This window comes from Nicotiana tomentosiformis, chromosome 2 (assembly GCF_000390325.3).
Source record: "Nicotiana tomentosiformis chromosome 2, ASM39032v3, whole genome shotgun sequence".
Taxonomy (NCBI): domain Eukaryota; kingdom Viridiplantae; phylum Streptophyta; class Magnoliopsida; order Solanales; family Solanaceae; genus Nicotiana; species Nicotiana tomentosiformis.
This window is the reverse complement of record NC_090813.1, coordinates 105,458,189-105,472,393: the sequence shown is the minus strand read 5'-3', so window position 1 is coordinate 105,472,393 and position 14,205 is coordinate 105,458,189.

Genomic DNA, 14,205 nt, shown 5'->3' with positions numbered 1-14,205 from the left:
ACGTAAATGATCTGTATGAATAATAGTGATGCATGCTAAAAATAAAAGAAAAATGGAGATTTTGAGGAAACTTACCTTTGGCGACATTCGTTCTTTAGAAATCACCATTCTTCACTGTTTTGTTCATGCTGCAAACAAAGAAAAATTGTGAGTTTTAAAATGTGGTGATCGATTTGTGGCCTTGATGTCTTTGGCAGCTTAGCTTTGTACCCATCTTTTTTATGATGACTTCTTGAATACCACGGTTGGCCGCGTGGGACCTAACCTTCTCAACTTTATTTTTACTTTGTGGCATTTTACTTTCGACTTCTTTCCTCGACACTTTCATTTTCAGAGCATTGGGGGAACCTTTGGCTTTTCAAACTTTGCCAAAACAGTTAGCCACTTGAGACTTAACCTTTTCAACTTCATTTTACCCTTGTAGGCACTTTCAATTTGATTTCATCCTTACAAGAGTTTTTGATTTCGAAGCATCGGCCGCCATGGCCAGTCGGGGTCAACTTGATGCCCATGCTGAGTCTGGGTGCCTTTTTTCATATTAGCTTGTATCAAACCGAAGTCTTGTAAATCAATCTTGCTATCCCTTCTTTGCCTTAGTTTCAAAACAGAGTTAGACCAAAAGGGATTTAAGAAAAAAAAACAAACAGTAGAATGTAGAATGAATTTAGACAAGAGATATCCCTTTCGGGGAAAGGAAAGAAGGACTTATCTGGAGTACATGCAGATTTCAATGAACATGACATACTTTTTGGACTGGATGCATGATCTTTGTAAACTGTCTGACTCTCAGAAATTCATCAAAACTTTTGCCTCGAAACCGAGAAACAATGCCCAAGACTGTCCATACCAATGGCTATGAAGATCCTCTTTTCGATCAGTAGTGCCCTTTACGGGTTTTCACCAGTTAATCTCTCTCATTTCTCTTCTCAACATCGTCTCCAATTCTTGAACATTCTCATTGATTGATCGGAAGGACTTGAAAAGGATTTGGGTAAAAAAGATTTGGATTGAATTACAACTTTGGAACCTTTAAAGCGAAACCATCTTCGACCATCTGTAACAACTGCCCTAGTTTCATTTTCTTTTCTTTCTTTTTTTTTTCTTTTTTTTTTTTTGGAAATGTTGATTTTTATTTTTTTTATTTTGGTGTGACTGAACCCCAGAGAGAGGCTGCCTACGTATCCTTTCGGAATCAAGTCGACCGTAGTTCAATTAACATGAACTTGTTTGATTTTTTTTTTTTTTAAAAAAAAAAAATTCAAAAGAAAGAAAATATTTTTTTTTTTGGATTTTGGGAGAAAGACTTTTTTTTTTAAAAAAGGAAGAAAATATTTTTGGATTTTTGGTCTAAAAAAAGGAAGTTTCTAAAGAAGTAATTAAAGGAAAATATCTTTTTGGATTTTTTAAAAATTGGGGGCCGAAACCGATAAGGTTTGCCTACGTATCTCACATCCGGTGAGAATCAGACCCGCGTAGTTCGGTTAAAATTGACTATGTTCTCTTTTTTTTATATGAAAACTAATCTTTAAAAACCATATGCACTAAACCACATCATTTTTTCTCTCTTCGTTCAACCGATATATGCTAAAGTCGGTCGACAGGAAAGCCTCCCAAATAATGCAACAAGTAGCACATAACATGACATAATGGTCTCAACAAGGTACATGTCCTAAAACAGAGCTCGGCCCATGAGTCGAGCGCTGCTAAGTCAAATGCAGCTAGGGATATTCATTGCTTGTGGCTTGTTCTTCTAAGTTTGTAAATACTAAAGGAGATGGTATCTAGACCTGGCTTACCCGGGCGGACAACCCGAGCCGAGGAGTGTCAAGCATTACCAGTAGTAGAACAATACTGGCTAGCTAACGGCTCTCCCGCCTAAACATGTATGACTAAATCCTTCACCAGAAGCTGGTAGGCTAACTGGCTTTATCTCAAGACAGAAATTTTATGATGCGGGTAGGCAAACACAACATAACTAATTATTAGAAGACTCAGTGGGATGCGAGAGTGGATACAATTTATATGTACAGTTCAACAATATTAAAGCGGTAAAAAGTGGACAAGTAGCACATTAGACCCAAATAAATCACAATATATACAAAAATTAATAAAGCCAAACAAAGTCAATGTACAAGCTCGAATTCTTGGGGCTTCCCCAGCAGAGTCGCCATAGCTGTCACACCTCCTTTTTACCCCCCAACAAAAGATAAATATGTATTATGAATTGGTGTGGATGGTGGGTTAAAGAGTTTCTCCAATTAAAGTGACAAACTTGAATAGAGATTATTTTATTTACAGAGTCGCCACATGGAATTGATTTTTTGGGTGTTCCAAGTCACCTTTTATTTGAATCCCTAGTCAAAGGAAAGTTTGACTCTATTATTATTGGTCTGCAAAAACAAAGTCCGGATAAGGAATTCTGTTGACCAGGGAGAAGGTGTAAGGCATTCCCCGAGTCCCATGGTTCTAGCACGGTCGCTTTATTGACTTAACTTGGCTTAAATATCTGAATTATTACATGTTTTAGAACCTTTTATACATTACCGCTTTTATACCGCTTTTATTATTTATGGAATTTGTTTGAACAAGTCGCGATGTCGCACACTCATTTATTTTTATGCACATTACGAATCGCGCCATGTGAAACATACCCGCGATTTAAAACATATTTATTTTATTATTATTTTGAAGTTGGGGTCAAGTCTCGTATATGTGCACTTGAAATTTGGGTTACGTATCATGACTATGCCACGAGAACCGTACTCATAGTTACGATAATTTATTATTAATTGTGCCTATAAGCATACTAGTGATGTTTATTCATGAATATTTTCCTAAGCTACTTTAATATTGACCGTGAGGCTCTTGTTTCATGGATATAACATTGTGGAAATATATGTAGAGTTTCAACGATTTTTAATCCACATAGTAGTTAAGGACATCTTATGTAGTTACAAAAATTGGACAAATCGGTTTAGGAAACGGGCCAGCATGGATCGACTTATTTGAGCCCATTATTGTTCTAAAGAAATATGATTTTAAGCCCCCATCTATTTTAAATTAAAGGCAGTCCACTATCTATTAAGTTACCATAGGCCTAAAGTTCTATCAACTAAATATCTCAATAGCACATGGTCCAACGTTGCAATATCAGAAGGGCTAGAAAACAAATATTCTTAAGCTACTAGATAATCATGCTCACACTCATCAATTTAAATACATAAAATAATCATTCCAAACTCAAAACCAATCATGGTATCCATCAAAGACTTGACCAGCAAATTCAAACAATATAAAATTTATAAGAAAAGATATAATCAACAAAGTGAAGAGAGAACCTTTATTGTTGAAAAGTGTTCTCCTAAACTTGTACAAGGGCAACAAAAACTTGTAACTGATTGAACATGGTAAGACTTAACGTCGACTGCCAAAGCCTCAACGACGACCTCGAAACTGGTCGAACTCAACTAACTGAACCTTGGACAAACATTCATCGTGTTTCAGTGATTTTGGAGTGAGCTTTATGGATGCTTTGGGCTACTTTTCGGCAGTGTTTCATTGGATTTTTCATGCTGGTTTTGGGAGAGACTCGAGGTTATTTTCGTCCATGTTTAGATGCTTTTGGGTGGTATTTAAATTTTTTTTTTTTGAGGTGAACTGCTGCATTTTTTACAGCGCTTTGGGGTTGAAAATGAGGTGCTTTGCTGATGGTTTTTTGACAGTTTTTTCAGCAGATTCGTAGCTTATTTTGCTGCTCTCTTGGGCTGGATTTTACAACTGATTTGGGGCTGTTATGGGACGGATTTTGATAGTGTTCAATAGGTTTTTGGTGCTGATTTTTTGGGACAGATTCGAGGTCGTTTTTGCAGCTGTTCGCACCTGTTTTTACTGCCCGTTTGGGGTGGGATTTGAGCTGGTTTTAGGGAGCAATTTTAGTTGTGTTTTGGCTGATTTTTTGGTTCGTTTGAGGGCTGTTTTTGCTTCCTCTTTTGAGCAGAAAATAGGGGCTAGTTTTGTGAGTGAGAGAAAAAGTGTGGGGGACAAGCATGGGGGACAAGCGTAGGGGACAAGGAAAAGTGGAGTGGGGACACGCATGGGGGACAAAGAGTGGGGACACGCGTGGGAAGATGTGAGCGAGAAATATTTAAGCACGGTAAAAAATTAGGTGCTCACATTTCCTCGATGGATTCACCTTCTGTCACGACCCAAAATTCCAACCTGTCGTGATGACGCCTATCTCGATACTAGGCAAGTCGATAATTTCAATAAATCCAAACTTCTCTTTAAGGTTGAAAGTATAATATTTAAATAAAATACAGACACTCCTCAAAACCTGGTGTCACTGAGTACATAGGCATCTAATATGAATACAAATCTGGAAGATATAGTCTATAATAGTCTGAGACCAAATACAGTAAAACAAAGAGATAGAGAAGGAGAGACAAGGTCTGCGGAATACGACAGCTACCTCAAAATCTCCTGAAAATCAACCGCACGAAAGGATCAAAACCCGCTATGTCCGGGAACACCTGATCTGCACACGAAGTGCAGGGTATAGTATGAGTACAACCAACTCAGCAAGTAATAATAATAAATAAGGAACTGAAGATAGTAACGAGCTACACAATTATGATTTATTTCGAGTAATTCCAGCCAAGAATAGACATGCTATCAAATCTGGAAGATTAATGTAAAATTAATTTTTATACAGTTGCTGTTCATGTAATCCGTATATCAACAATCTTTCAGAGATTTCACAACAATGACAGATAGAAACTAAGTGCAACAACAAATAGAAATCAAGTACGCCCTCTTAGGACAATAATTACTTACTGGGCTCCCAGGCCTCATCACTCTCTCAATGGGTACCCACGCTCACTGGGGGTGTACAGACTCCGGAGGGGATCCTACAGCCCAAGCGCTATAATCTGCACGGATAACTCACGTGCTGCACGGACAACTCACGTGCTGCACGGACAACTCACGTTCCATAATATAAATATCTGGATCTGCACGGCCAACTCACGTGCTATAGTATAATATAAGGATCCGCACAGTCAACTCATATGTTGCACGGCCAACTCACGTGCTATAGTATAATATAAGGATCCGCACGGCCAACTCACGTGCTATAGTATAATATAAGGATCCGCACGGCCAACTCACGTGCTGCACGGACAACTCACGTGCTATAGTATCAATATCTCATAATCAGGCCCTCGGCCTCACTCAATCATAAATCTCTCCAGTCTCTCGGGCTCTGAATAATCATTAAATCATTCCAAACAACAATAATATGGTGTATCAATAATAATAACATAGACTGAGATAAAGTGTGCAAGTAAAAACTGAGACTGAGTACATATAGCATTTAGCAGGAAATTCAACAAGTACGCGACCTCTGTGGGTCCCAACAGTACTATCACATAGTCTAAGCATGATTTCTAACATGATTTACAGTCAAATTTTATCAACACATAGAGAGCATATAGCTAACAAAAAATTATTCAACTTTACAGTTTCCCAGGACGGACCAAGTCACAATCCCCTCGGTGCTACACGCCCGTCACCTAGCATGTGCGTCAACTCCAAACTAATCACATGATACCAAAATCCGGGGTTTAATACCCTTAGGACCAGCATTTAAAACTGTTACTTACATCAAGTCATGAAATTCTTATTCTGCAATGCCCTTTCCTCGTGAGTTGGTCTCCAAACGCCTCGAATCTAGTCATAAATAATTCGTTTCAGTCAATAAAATTTATTGGAATTAATTCCATAAGAAAATAATGATTTTCCATAAAAATACAAAAATTAGCTCAGACACATCTCGAAACTCGACAAAAGTTACAAAATCCGGAAACCCATTCAACCATGAGTCTAACCATACTAATTTTACAAAAATCCGACCCCAACTCGACCCTCAAATCTTCAGTTTAAACCAAGAGGGTTTTAAAAATTTTCCAACTCAATTCACCAATTAAATGATAAAAACAACCATGAATTCGGGTATTTAACCAATATTGAGTTAAGAACACTTACCCCGTTATTTTCTCTAAAAATCACCCAAAAATTGCCTCAATCCGAGCTCCAAATCGTCAAAAACTGACAAGTCCCATTTTCAGAACTTAAACTCTCTGCCCAGACATTTGGCCTACGCGATCGCGAAGAACAATTTTCCATCGCCCAGATTTTACTCTACGCGATCACGGATTTTCCCACACGATCGCGATGCACAACATCACATACATACGCGATCGCTGACTAGTCCACGCGATCGCGAATCATAAAACACGTGACTTCTACTCCGTTTCACTTACTCTACGCGAACGTGACCTTCGTCACGCGTTCGCGAGTCACAAAATTCCAAAGCTTCGCAATCGCATCCCGCTTCACGCGATCGCGAAGTACAAAATGCCATTGCCTCACATTAACCCTACACGATCGTAGATATTCTCACGCGATTGCATAGAACAAAAACCCCCACTGACCAAATAAACCTACGCGATCGCAAACGCATTCACGCAATCACGTAGAAGGAAAACATTATCAGATATCAAAAAATTCCAGCAGCTATTAAAGTCCAAATTTTTGATCCGTTAACCATCCAAAACTAACCCGAGCCCCTCGAGACCTCGACCAAATATACCAACAAGTCCTAAAATATCATACGGACTTAGTCGAACCCTCAAATCACCTCAAACAATGCTAAAATTATGAATTACACCCCAATTCAAGTCTAATGAACTTTGAAATTTCTAATTTTTACAAACGACTCCGGAACCTATTAACTCACGTCCGATTGACCTCAAATTTTGCATACAAGTCATAAATGACATAACAGAGGTATTCAAATTTTCAGAATCGGATTCCGACCCTGATATCAAAAAGTCAACCCCCGGTCAAATTTCTCAAAAATTAAACTTTCGGCATTTCAAGCCTAATTCCTCTACGGACTTCCAAATAATATTCCGGACACGCTCCTAAGCCCAAAATCACTATACGGAGCTATTGGAATCATCAAAATTCAAACCCGAGGTCGTTTATACATAGGCCCATATCCGGTCCACTTTTCTAACTTAAATTTTCCATTATGAGACTAAGTGTCTCATTTCACTTTGAGTTCCTTTCGGACCCGAACCAACTAACCCGATAAGTCATAAATCAATTGCAAGATATAAATTGAGCAGTAAATAGGGGAACAAGGTTATAATATTCAAAACGATCGGCCGGGTCATTACATTCTCCCCCTCTTAAACAAACGTTCGTCCTCGAATGGGTTTAGAATAATACTTGGAGTCTCAAATAAGTGTGGATATTTGTTCTGCATCTCCTGCTCAGTCTCCCAAGTAGCTTCTCCGACTGGCTGGGCTCTCCACTGTACCTTCACTGATGCTATGTTCTTTGACCTCAGCTTTCGAACTTGGCGGTCTAAAATAGCCACTGGCTCCACATCATAAGTCAAATTACCATCCAGCTGTACTATACAGAAATCCAGAATGTGAGACGGATCCCCGACATACTTTCGGAGCATGGATACATGGAACACTGGATGAACACCTGATAAACTAGGTGGCAAAGCAAGTTCATAAGCCACCTCCCCAATTTTCTTAAGTATCTCAAAAGGCACAATATACCGAGGGCGAAACTTGGCCTTTTCCCGAACCTCAACACACCCTTCATGGGTGAAATCTTGAGCAGAACCTACTCCCCAACCATGTGAACAACATCACGAACCTTCCTGTCGGCATAACTCTTCTGTCTAGACTGCATCAAACTTTCTCAAAGTCCGTGGGAGTCCAACTACGAAGTCCATGGTAATACGCTCCCACTTCCACTCCGGAATTTTAAGTCTCTGTAGCAATCCTCCCGGTCTCTGATGCTTGTACTTTACCTATTGACAATTTAAACACCGTGATACAAACCCAATTATATCTTTTTTCATCCACCTCCACCAATAGTGCTGTCTCAAATCCTTATACATTTATGCGGTGCCTGGATGAATAGAGTACCGCGAACTGTGAGCTTCCTGGAGAATAAGCTTACGCAAACCATCTACATTAGGCACACATAGCCTGTCCTACATCCGTAATATACCGTCATCTCCAATAGTGACTTCCTTGGCATCACCGTGCTGAACTGTGTCCTTAAGGACAAGCATATATGGATCATCACACTGGCGCTCTCTGATGCGATCATATAAAGAAGACCGAGAAACCACATAGGCCAAAACTTGATTCGGCTCGAAAACATCCAATCTAACAAACTGATTAGCCAAGGCCTGAACATCCAAGGCTAAAGGCCTCTCTGCTACCGGTAAGTATGCTAAGCTGCCCAAACTCTCTGCCTTACGACTCAAGGTATCGGCCACTACATTGGCCTTTCCGGGATGATAAAGAATGGTGATATCATAATCCTTAAGCAACTCCTACCACTTTCGCTGCCGCAAGTTAAGATCTTTCTGTTTAAACAAATGTTGTAGACTCCGATGATTTGTATATACCTCACACTAGACACCGTACAAGTAATGCCGCCAAATTTTCTAGGCATGAACAATAGCTGCTAACTCAAGATCGTGGACTGGATAATTCTTCTCATGTACCTTTAACTGTCTGGACGCATAGACAATCACCATACCGTCTTGCATCAGCACTGCACCGAGGCCAATCCGCAACGCGTCACAATACACAGTATAAGACTCTGAACCTATAAGCAACACCAATACTGGAGCTATAGTCAAAGCTATCTTAAGCTTCTGAAAGCTTTCTTCACATTCATCTGACCACCTGAACGGAGCACCTTTCTGGGTCAATTTAGTCATAGGCGATGTAATAGACGAGAAATCCTCCACAAAACGACGATAATAACCGGCCAAGCCGAGAAAAATCTGAATCTCAGTAACTGAGGATGGTCTGGGCCAATTCTGAACTGCCTCTATTTTCTTCGGATCCACTTTAATACCTTCACTGGACACTATATGTCCCAAGAATGCCACCGAACTAAGCCAGAACTCATACTTAGAGAATTTGGCATAAAGTTTCTCCTCTCTCAGCCTCTGTAATACAATACCCAAGTGTTGTGCATGCTCCTCCTGGCTACGTGAGTACACCAGAATATCATTAATGAATACCACGATAAATAAATCAAGATATGGATGAAATACACTATTCATCAAATGCATAAATGCTGCTGGGGCATTGGTTAGCCCAAAAGATATCACAAGAAATTCATAGTGGCCATAACGAGTCCTGAATGCCATCTTTAGAATATCCGAATCCCGAATTTTTAATTGGTGATACCTAGACCTCAAATCAATTTTGGAGAACACCCTCGCTTCCTGAAGCTGGTCAAATAAATCATCAATACGCGGCAATGGATATTTATTCTTCATTGTAACTTTGTTCAACTGCCTATAATCAATGCACATCCACATAGTACCATCTTTCATTTTCACAAACAGAACCGGTGCACCCCAAGGTGATACACTAGGCCTAATAAACCCTTTTTCAAGGAGTTCCTGAAGTTGTTCTTTTAATTCTTTTAACTCAGCTGGTGCCATATGATACGGAGGAATAGAAATGGGCCGAGTGCCCTGCACCAAATCAATATCGAAATTAATATCCCTATCGGGTGGCATACCCGGCAGGTCTGCAGGAAATACATCCGGAAAGTCTTGCACGACCGGAGCATCTACATCAACATCTCTCACAAAGGTCAAATATGACTAGCATACCTTTCCAACCATATATCGGGCCTTCAAATAAGAAATTACGATGCTAGGAACAAGATCTAGAGAATGCCTCTATTCAACCTTTGGCAACCCCGACATCGTCAACGTCACGATTTTTGCGTGACAGTACAGAATAACATGACATGGAGACAATCAATCCATACCCAGGATTACATCGAAATCAACCATACCAAGTAATAAGAGATCAACTCTAGTCTCCAGTTCCCCAATAGTTACCACACACGACTGATATACCCGATCCACAGTAATAATATCGCCCACCGGTGTAGATACACAAACAGGTAAAACTAAGGACTCACAGGGTATAACTAGATAATGAGCAAAATATGATGATACATATGAATAAGTGGAACCAGGGTCAAATAATATAGAAGCCTCCATGTGGCACACTGAAAAATACATGTGATCACTGCGTATGATGCAACAACATCTGGCCTGGCAGGAAAAGTATAGAATCGAGCCTGCCCGCCACCTGATCGGCCTCCCCCTCTTGGGCGACCCCTAGCTGCCTGACCCCCACACCGAGATGGCAGGGCGGGTGGTGCAACTGCTGGTGCTAGTGCTGTCGGTCGAGAACTCTACTGTGAAACCCCACTCAATAGCCTAGGACACTCTCTCTTGAAATGTCCAAATTCTCCGCACTCGAAACAACCCTTCCTCTAATGGAACTGCTGCTCTTGATTACCCGAGGGATGACCTGCAGAAGCCTGTGCGGACGAGGCATGATGAGAAATCTACGCTGGTAGTGCGTTGAATGAAGACTGGCCTGAGTGAGCACTGTAAGAACTATGTCTAGCTGATGCACCACGATGAGCTGGACGACCCGTCTGAGCGTGTCTGTAAGAACGACCCCTACCACGGTGAAACTGACCCCCCGAAGGAACACCGTTGTAATCATCCGGATCACGAGGCCTCTTAGCCTCTCTCTCTCTCCACGTTCCTGGCTACAAACTATCTCTATCTGCCGAGCAACGTCCACTACCTTATCAAAAGTAGCACCAGATACTCTCTCCCTAGTCATAAGTAATCACAGCTGATATGTGAGGCCATCAATGAACCTCCTAATCCTCTCCCTATCAGTGGGAACCAACTAGACTACGTGACGAGCCAACTCAGAAAATCTCATCTCGTACCGCGTCACGGACATATCACCCTGGCAAAGCTGCTCAAACTGTCTGCGCAGCTCTTCTCTGCGAGACTGAGGTACGAACTTCTCCAAAAAGACCACGGAGAACTGATGCCAAGTAAGGGGTGTTGCGCCAACAGGCCTACGTCCCTCGTAAGTCTCCCACCATCTAAGTGCAGACCCAGAAAACTGAAAAGCAGTGAATGAGACCCCACTGGTCTCCAGAATACTCGTTGTGCGAAGCATCCGCTGACACCTATTCAGAAAATCCTGAGCATCCTCTGACTCAGTACCGCTAAATGGTGGAGGTCGAAGCCTCTCAAATCTCTCAAGTCTCCTCTGCTCATTGTAAGCACGTAAGTTTTGACCCGCACATCAGAATTATCTTTAATAGTCTTAGTATTTTTAGAATATTTATTTAAGTTTATTTCTATAGGATTTTACTTTATTATTAATTTTAATTCTAGTTTTAAAGCACAAAAATTGAAAAATACAAAAAAATAGTTTCATATAGTTTTCCTTAATTAATTGGAATTAATTTTATATTTAATAGTATATATTAAAATTATTAAGCTTCTTAATTGATAAACTTTAAGAGTTGAAATCCCAATTTTTGAGCACAAACTTGGCCACTAAAGGCCCAAAACTAAACCCAACTTGTTCAAGCCCATACCTACTCCCCATTTGACCTAACCTAATTCCTACTCCCTATAAAAAAAAGAGCTCACTTTCATTTTCCTGAGAGGCTGGCAGCACCCACACAAGAAAGAACGAGCAGCCACACACACAGAGAGAAACAGAGTGAGGGGAACGAGCAAAAAGAAACGGGGAAAGGGACAGACAAAAGGCTGCGTAGAAAAAAAAGCAGAGAGCTAAGGGGGAAAACAAAATGGGGGATTCTATGCACAAAATTAGGGGATAGATTCTTTGCACAAACAAAAGGAACAAATCAAAAAAGCAAAAAAGGAGTAGGGAAAAAAACAGAGAGGACAAAAATAGATCTCGCGGGGAGGGGGGGAGAGAATGAGAGAGCAAAACGCGAGGTTGGGAATTCTCCCTTTTTGCTCGTCTGATCTTTCTTCCTTAGTATAGCAGATCCGCTACCAAAGCCTCATTTTTCACCATTAAAATCAGTCCATAAAACCTCCATTAAACCACCCTTAATCTCCATCAAACAGTTCCCCTTTCTTCACCCAAACCCACCTGCGAAAAATCACCTAAAAACAGTCCCCCTTCTCGTGAAAAACAGCAGCTCCAAAGATTGAGTTCCTTCCGTCGAGTTTGTCGCCGCCGTCGAGCTCCATTCTGGTTCAAGGTTATTCGCATTTTCGATTCCGACCCGCTTGCTGGGTTTTGGTATTGTTAGCTGAAGCATCATGACTGTTGTACCAAACTCGCTTCTGGATCCTTTTAAGATATTGGAGAAAGGTTCTTCTCTTTGGTTCTGCAAAAGGTTCAATCTATGTTTCTTTTAATCTCTATTATCATTTCAATATTTCTTACTAATTAGTATGCCATCTGTTCGTTGTTATCTTTAGGTGCTTGTAGTATTTAGTTGCTGTTTTCTTATAAACCTGTGCATGTGATTGGATATTTATTTCTATTCCTTTTAGGATTTAAAGATCCAAGTACGATTTTGGTGTTGTTTCTTCAATAATTTTTTTTTTCCTTACTGGGTTTGTTTCCTTATATGCTTCTGTGATTAGTTCCCATGTTTCATTTATTATGTTAACTTATGTTGTTCAAGATTTAATTTGCAATCATTTGAAGTATGGCTCTCATATATTATTTATATAATCTGCTAGTGAGGTTCATGGAATTGAGAGTTGAATAAGCATAATTTTATTGATAACTCTTGAACCTTCACTCTTGAATACCGTAGTTTGATTTAGGCACGATTAATAAATTATCATGGCCATGGGTACGGTTCCCGTGGCATGGTCACGATACGTAAATCCAATTCGAGTGCGCATTTCATGTGACCCGGTCATAACTTCAAACAATAACTAAAATAAATATGTTGTAGATCGTGGGTACGGTTCCCATGATGTGATTCGCAATGTGTATAAAAACAAACGAGTGCGTGACATCGCGACTTGTCCAAATAATTCCATAAATAATTAAAAGCGGCTAAAAAGTTAAAAATGTACAAATAGGTTTAAAATACGTAATAAATCAGACAACTAGGCCAATTAATAATAGTTGAGCGACCGTGCTAAAACCACATAATCCGGGAATGCCTAATACCTTCTCTTGGGTTAACAGAATTCCTTACCCGGTCTTCTAGTTTTCACCGACTTTTAACGGAGTCAAACTTCCTCGATTTGGGATCTAAAATAAATCGGTGACTTGGGACACCATAAATTATTTCAAGTGGCGACTCTGATTAAATTAATAATCTCATTTTGATTAATGTCACTTAAATTGGAAAACCCCTCAATCCCCCTCGGGAAAAAGGAGGTGTGACAGCTCTGGCAACTCTGCTGGGGAAAAGAATCCAAAACCTCTGGTTCAGGGTTCAGAATTCGAGCTTAGAAAAACTGTTATGCTTGACTTTCTTGTGATTGTGTGATATTACTTGTTTGAGACTAATGTGCTAAATGCCGCTTTTTGCCGCTTTGATATTGTTTGAACTTTATATAACACTGTTATGAAACCCTTCTTCTCCCCGAGTCTTCTAAATCTTATGGGAAGTGCACGTTGGCGTGACTTCGTTTCTGCTAGTGTCATACTCTAATTTAGAACGAGGATCAGATCAGTTACAAAGCCGGTTGGCCTTTTGGTTCCCGGTACGTTGACCCCCTCGGCTCGAGTTGTCCGCTCGGGTAAGCCAGGTCTAGAACAATACACCCAGGTTTCAAACCTAGAATAACATAGCGCCATGTCGGATCCTTAGTAGGAACGTTTGTGTGCATCACATACATTTGACTTTAGGGACTCAACAGAGGAGTTGGGTCCGTCTAGGACAAGTTACCTAAATTAAAAGACCATCATGATGCATCTTACATGCTACTTGTGTATTTGTTTGTTCGGCATGCATGTTGACTGACTTCTAAAATAGGGAAAGAAAATCAAGAAAAAATAGGAGAGAGAAAATTGACTCGGTTCCTGAAAATCCCGGTATTTGAAAAAAAGAAGAAAAAAAAGATCCCGAAACTCTGCCGAATTTTTAGAAGGTTGTCACAAATGAGTACGAATTTTCAAGAAATGACATTTTCCCCCTGTCCTGAAAAAATGGACGAACTATGCGGGTCTGATTCTCACCGGGTGTGAGATACGTAGGCAAACCTCATCGGTTCCGGCTCACAATTTTTAAAAATCCAAAATA